This window comes from Engystomops pustulosus, chromosome 7 (genome assembly GCF_040894005.1).
Source record: "Engystomops pustulosus chromosome 7, aEngPut4.maternal, whole genome shotgun sequence".
In the NCBI taxonomy this organism is placed as follows: Eukaryota; Metazoa; Chordata; class Amphibia; order Anura; family Leptodactylidae; genus Engystomops; species Engystomops pustulosus.
The window spans coordinates 54,979,918-54,986,853 of record NC_092417.1 but is presented as its reverse complement, the minus strand read 5'-3'; the positions used below and the strand labels follow the sequence as shown (position 1 = coordinate 54,986,853).

At 40.9% G+C, this 6,936-nt stretch overlaps 1 long non-coding RNA gene across 1 annotated transcript; it reads right to left on the bottom strand.

The window, feature by feature from the left end:
- Window positions 1-5,095: 5,095 nt before the first annotated feature.
- LOC140068781 (uncharacterized) lies at window positions 5,096-6,249 on the bottom strand. Its single transcript, XR_011848556.1, has 2 exons — window positions 5,956-6,249; window positions 5,096-5,421 (listed from the first exon to the last, which is right to left on the bottom strand). It is a non-coding gene; the product is annotated as an uncharacterized lncRNA (long non-coding RNA).
- Window positions 6,250-6,936: the final 687 nt, after the last annotated feature.

Below are 6,936 nucleotides of genomic sequence, written 5' to 3'. Positions count from 1 at the left end.
AATATTCACAGCATTTTATACACACTAAACAGTGATCATCAAAGGATATTGCAAAAACTTTAACACGACAGATTGATATATACAGGGACATCTTATTTAGAAGAGTTGGACAGGCTATCTATCTACCAGTAGTAAGTACACTTGCTACCAAGGCTGTCATCACTTCTAAGCATGAAGTTCTTCGGTGGAAGACGCTACATGAAACACACCATGTCACTTGCTGTTGCAAACAAAGATATGATTTACTGGGAAAAATAATCAAACTATAAAACTATAAAATAAAAAAAGAGTCAGTGCAAACCCATAGACTGTATCTTGCATATTTTCTCTGCATTGCATATAAAGTTTTGCAGGCTGTTCTCAAATTCCACCACCAGATGGCGCATTGTAACACATTAAAAGTCACAGCAAGTGCTTTAACATAATAAAATATTCCTATGAACTGTGGTAGTGCACACACTGCCAGGGCTTCTATGTGTTCTCAATGTATATGTATAACAGTAACGCTGTGGGGGAGATTTATCAATGTTCCACACATTAGACCAGCACAGAGTAGGACTGGACCCGTCTTCTGCTGTGCCATGTTTATCATGTTTGATGCAGGATGATACATCTGGAGTAGATTAGGACTGGTGAGTAGTGATGAGCGGACCCATAGAAGTTATATTCTGATCTGGGTACCTAAGCCCAACCACGCACCCAGTAACTACTAAATACTGCTAGCGAATTTGCAGACAGCATCTTAATAGATGCGGCATGTGCACACCATCATTTTGGGGAGGATCTGCGCTCCCTGTGAAGTCATTGAGGAGCACCGATCTTCCCCAAAATGGCGGCATGCCACATTGTTGGCATGCGAGCGTCGTGTGCACGGGCAACATCAATTTAAATGCTTTTAAACAGTTAACACGCAGGATGCCAGCACCAATTGCGGGCAATATCTGCAGCAGATTGACCTGGTCTCAGACCCGAACTTCTGGTAAAGTTCAGGGTCAGGTCTGGAGGACCCAAACCACCAAGTTTCGGCACGTACACAAACTTTTTGCCATGCTTAAATGTACTGGTGAGCTGTACTTTGCACCCAGTGTCGGACTGGGATACCTTGGGCCCACCAGTAAAATCTGACAGCTATAAGTTTGTTACATAATGTATTAATATAATCAAATAAATGCATAGGATAGTTGAGATGCTCTATGCTAAATATATGTATAAATTACAGAGAGGATACCTTGTCCAGCACTACTTATGCAGGGCCTGGGGGCCCACCTAACTCAGGGGCCCAGTGGTGGATCCACCTGTTCACCTGTGGGCCAATCCAAGCCTGTTTGCATAATCTTTTAGCAAGTCTAGTTCTCTGCACATTTTTTCTTGTGTAATAACTTGGCACATTGACTTAAATTTTACTGCATAGACCTCACACCGTTTTTACGAGGTGATGCCTTTTTTGTAACCTTTTGGCGCAAATTACACCAGAATAATGAAGCATATAGCTTGATATATGTTGAGGCACTGGCCGGTTCTAGACAAATTGGGACACTTTGCAAAATTACAGGTAGGGGCCCTAAATTCATGCTATAGCCTTTCGGACAGATGTAAGGTCTTGCTGTATACAGAGCTCATACTGAGATCTGAGGGTGCATAGTGGATTTCAGTCATAGTCTGACAAGAAGTCTAAAAACCTACAAGAAGTCTAAAAACATGGGACCCTACGGTGTACTGAGGAGACCCAACCTGGGGTATCAGTGGTGTCTACAGTTGGGAGTCTGTTCCTTCTGGAATAGATATACAGTTTGGCTTAATCCCACATCATGATATTAGACTTCTTGTAGGCCATACTTGTTGTTAAGGGGGCTGCCTATCAAGGTAGCAAAAGGATGCATTGTTTTCCATCTAACACCTTGGAAAACGTATTTGCATATTTCCCAGAATTCCGTGGTGGAGCATCTATGGCTTTAAGTCTCCACAACCCTTTAAGGCGGCCTTAATTGGCAACCTCTCCATAAGGAGAACTCTTACCTTCTCACACTCTTTGGCAGCACTTATATCTACCCCTTTCTAACTTTCTTATTCTCAGAAGTGCCTCTGCCTTCCCATCCTCCGGTCTGGTTTTACAGGCAAAAGCTTCTACTTCCCCCTGCCTATACAATGCAGTGGAGTCCAGGTAGGCTCTCAATGTTAGAGGCAGGCAGGCAGCTTAGGAGACCCTATTACAGATGGGGGCCCTGGGCAATTGCCCACTTTGCCTGCACATAACACCGGGGCTGTGTGTGAGTATACAAATATGTATATTCTTTAAGTGAGAAGGGAGGCCCCATTCAGAAGTTTGCTATGGGGCCCTGCCTCTCATAGTTACGCCACTTCCCAGACCCCTCTGTCCTCTTCCTTCAGACTCCTCTGTCTGCTTTCAATAAATATTAAGGTTTTAGGCAATGCTTAACTTACAATCTGTTTATTCATTTTTTGCAGCTTGTGACTGTCCTTAAGTTTCTAGCTAAAAAACAGATTTTTGGTCATTTAAATTTTAGTGATTTTATGATGATTAATTCATGTAATATATAAAATATATACATACATAGATAAGAAAATGAATGATTCAATAAATAAATGAATAAATGGCTGCATTGGAAATATGTATACAAAATATATAAATCCAACAGTAAATAACAGATTACATAGATATTATAAATACCAGAATGAAAAGGAAATACATAAAGAAGGTATGAGATAATAAATATACATATATTATTACTGTCATTTTAAAATGTAACTATATTATAGAAACGTCACACGTCTAAAAAAAGAGCAAATAACGTGATGCAATCACATGTAATAGATGGATGTGTGGAGTTCACAGATACTGGACTTATATTTTTATAGATTGGGACTTTTGGGACGTGGCAATACCTAACGTATTTATAATTTTACTCTTTATTTTTTATATCAGTTCTAGGAAAGTGGGGGTGATTATAATTTTTAGGTTTTTATATGTTTTTTTTACATTTTTTTATTCTCTTTTACTATTTTCCAGACACCCAAGGATACATTAAAGGGAAGCAGTCACCAGATTTTCACTAATTAGCCTAATAACAATTTCTTATTGCACTATAATACCTTGTACCCATAATTTTTGAAAAACTGCTTTGTTCCTATTCTGAGAAAATTTACTTTGTAAGCCTATCTGGCATCCTCTCTCAAGGAGCAGGGTGTCCTAAAGGTGTGTGCTATTCATACAAGGCAGTGTGTCAGCTCTTCTCAAGGCATGTCTGCTCTTCTCTCCTCTCTCCTGCTCTATCTGACCAGCTAGAAAGGGGGATAAGCAGTTTTGCAGCTTGGATAAAGGCTGTAGCTAAACTACTTTTTGAGGGGAACCAGGATTTATTGGGTAACACTCGCTGGGATGAGGAGCAAGGCCTGGGAGATAATCTGGTTAGTTAACTTAGAGATGTCCTTCCAAAATTTTTGAATTCCAGGAGAGACCCAGAATATGTGTAAATGTGACCCTTCAGCATTTATTGTGAGTCCCATCTGATTGAGAGCTTTAGGTATTTTATGCAATCTGGTCATTAATTTGTACAAGTTCTCTTGGACACACATCCAGAAAAACCATATGAGTTTTTGTGTATTTTAGAAATCTCTATCTCACTGAAAGTAACTCCTATGTCTTTTTCCCAGCTGCCTATACAGTCTAGCTTGCTTTTTCCTAGCGAGTCTTTCACTAATTTATTGTATATAGTGGAAATCAGTCCCTTGGGCTCATGCATTTTATTCATTATAGCTTCTAGGATTTGTAGCAACAATCTGTCTTGCTAAATTGTCTATTTCTATTTTGACAGAGGGTGGACCGATTCACTGAATCAGAGAAAAGAGGGAGAGAACCAAAGTGCGCGACTCAGGTGTAGTATTAGAATAACAGTGGTATAAAAGACTGTTATGTGGTGCTCACCTTGCGGCTACCTTGTAGCTTAGCATGTAGTATATTGATGTGATGCGCTGCCTGTGGGTCCACGAGGATTAGGCGTCCGATGTTCTATCCCGCGGCTGAAACAGGTGAGTGGCAAGGCTGAAGAATCCACATCAACGGTGCGTCATCACTTGGAAGCCTCTCTATTGTTATTATTGGTAAAAGGAACTACGCGTTTCGGCGCTGTACTAGCGCCTTCGTCAGGTTCAAAACAATGTTTTGGACTCATGCATTTTATTCATTATTTCATCAATCCTTGTGAAGGTTCTAGCTCTAGGATTTGTAGCAACAATCTGTCTTGCTAAATTGTCTATTTCTATTTTGTGTATAAAGTGAATGTTGGAAAACAAAGGGGCAGATTTACTTACCCGGTCCATTCGCGATCCAGCAGCGCGTTCTCTGCGGTGGATTCGGGTCTTCCGGCGATTCACTAAGGCAGTTCCTCCGACATCCACCAGGTGTCGCTGCTGCGCTGAAGTCCACCGAGGTCCTATTCCTGGTGAAGATAAGCGCGTGTCCAGCGACCCTTTTTTAAAAAAAATTTGGTGGTTTCTTCGAATCCATTGGGTTTTCGTTCGGCCGCCCCCCCCCCCCCCCCCGATTTCCGTCGCGCGCACGCCGGCACCGTTGTCCCACAATCCGATCGCATGTGCCAAAAACCCAGGGCAATTCAGGGAAAATCGGCGCAAATCGGAAATATTCGGGTAACACGTCAGGAAAGCGTGAATCGGGCCCTTAGTAAATGACCCCCAAAGTGTCTAGGTACTTGGCCAGGTCTAGTTACTGGCTGGTCTAACTTGGAACTTGAGTATATGGTGGTTGCCATCCTCGTACTGTCTGTGTAGCAGTCTTGATAATGAATACTTGCTTTTGTACTAGTGCCCCCAAAGGACCAACTCTATGTTCTCCAAAACAGCCACACTCCATTGGGGAAATTGCCTAATTCTAGACCTTACTTGCTGGGAAAAAGCACCAAACTCCTTCAAACCTTGTAAGCCTCATAGTCATAAAACATAGTCCAGGTAACACTGCAGGTAACACTCACTCACACCAGACTCATGATATCAGCAACTCATTCATGTGCAATCAACTCTTAGAGACCAACCCCCCAGGAACTTACATTTTACAACACAGGAAACTAGAGTTTTTAATTATCAGCTTCATATACATGCAGATACTGGTCCATCTAGAATCTTACAAAAGCAAATTTTTCGTTATTGCAGAAGAATTTAGAAGAGAGAAGTTTGCTGCACGGCCAAAATTTACACTTCCTGGCTTTCCAAATGTCAAGGGTTGACACAGAGGCCTCCAAAGTTTTTGAATGTTTTAAGATAGACATGATAGAATGTGTTCCAGAGGAAAAAGGCCAATACAACTATGTACAGCAGGGTCTTCTATCCTCAGCTTCACATCAAAGGCCATTATTATAAAATCCCAGTTTCTTCAACTGCATCAGTGATCTGCAAAGTACAAGATTACACAAGTTGGAGACATCAGATGGATGGTTTCTGGTTAGGGCCCCTCATACATGATAGATCAAAATTGTTTGCATATATCAATATTGGGCTTTTTCAGCTGACTGTCTATTACATTTGGCGCTTCACAACTCTCCTCTGAAGGTAGATGTTGGGAGAAATGAGGATCGATAGGTTTGGAGAGTTGATTTCAAAATTGTCCATTTGTTTTCAGAAAGCCATAAATGAGTCGATTCTATCCACTCATTACTCATACATTATTATCTACTGTGCCAGGGGTCAGACACTTGCCAATTAAAACAAATCCATCACCTTCATTTGAGTGAAGTTTTACCTTCCTATCTTAAATTAAGTTTTAGACCATTCTTGGTCTTTATATTATATTGATAGAGAAATGTGGTACCAGTTTCATAAGACATTCCCTCTTAGTAGGCTCCTTACACCTGGTTGTCCCAGTAAGAATAGGGGATGTACCAACCCTAAAGCACAGAACACATAATAATAATAATAATTATTCACCTCTTTAGAAAGGATAAAACTGCCACCAGTAATGGCAGAGAATGGTCAGAAGTTGGAGATAGATGTAAATCTTCATCCACCATCTGTATTGCCTGTAAAAGAGAAGATTGTACATTAATTTGGTGCATCAGACGGAGCTTGTAGTCCTATCTGCGTACAGTTATCGATTACATGTTCTATATGTTTCAGTTAATGAAGATGACAATGTAGATATATAGGCACAACGATGGGGGAAGAATGGAGACACAATAAAAATTGTAGCTTCAGAGAAGACTTCATGTTGATCCATCTTAGTGGTCTTCATGGAAAAGACAGAGTACTATAATACAGTACTATAATAATACCAACACACTGTGCCTTAATAATAAGAGCAACACAAATAATGCCACTACATAGGCCTATATTTACTAAGAACAGTGCAGTGTGTACTATGTTCAGTTACCTGTGCAGTGTGCAGGGGGCACCAGATTCAGGATTTCTGGAGCACGTTCTTCATGAATCTGGTGCTCACTTCCCCGACAGAGAGCACCAAGTTTTTTGCTCTTTAACATGGTGCGCGTGACACAACTCTGTGGGATTCTGCATGTTAAATATGGTGCATGGTCCGACTGAGCACTGGAGCGCCCCCTTCAGTGCCGAAATTTGTGTCACATGATGACTAGTGCAGCTGTGACACAAAAGGGTCACATGCAAGACATATGTGGCGCAGACACTTCTTAAATACAAGTACAAGCAGTTTACACAAGAAAGAACGTGCAAAGCATGGCCCTTAGTAAATCTGCCCCATAGTGTTCAAATAATACCATGCTTACAATGCTAAAATATTGCCAGCATACAGGGTGTACGTAATACTTTCTTGCAGTGTTCAAATGGTACCATCATAAAGCACTCAAATAATACTATTATCACCATAATATCACCACATAGTGCTCACATAATACCACCATACAGTACTCACATAATACCACCATACAATGCTCA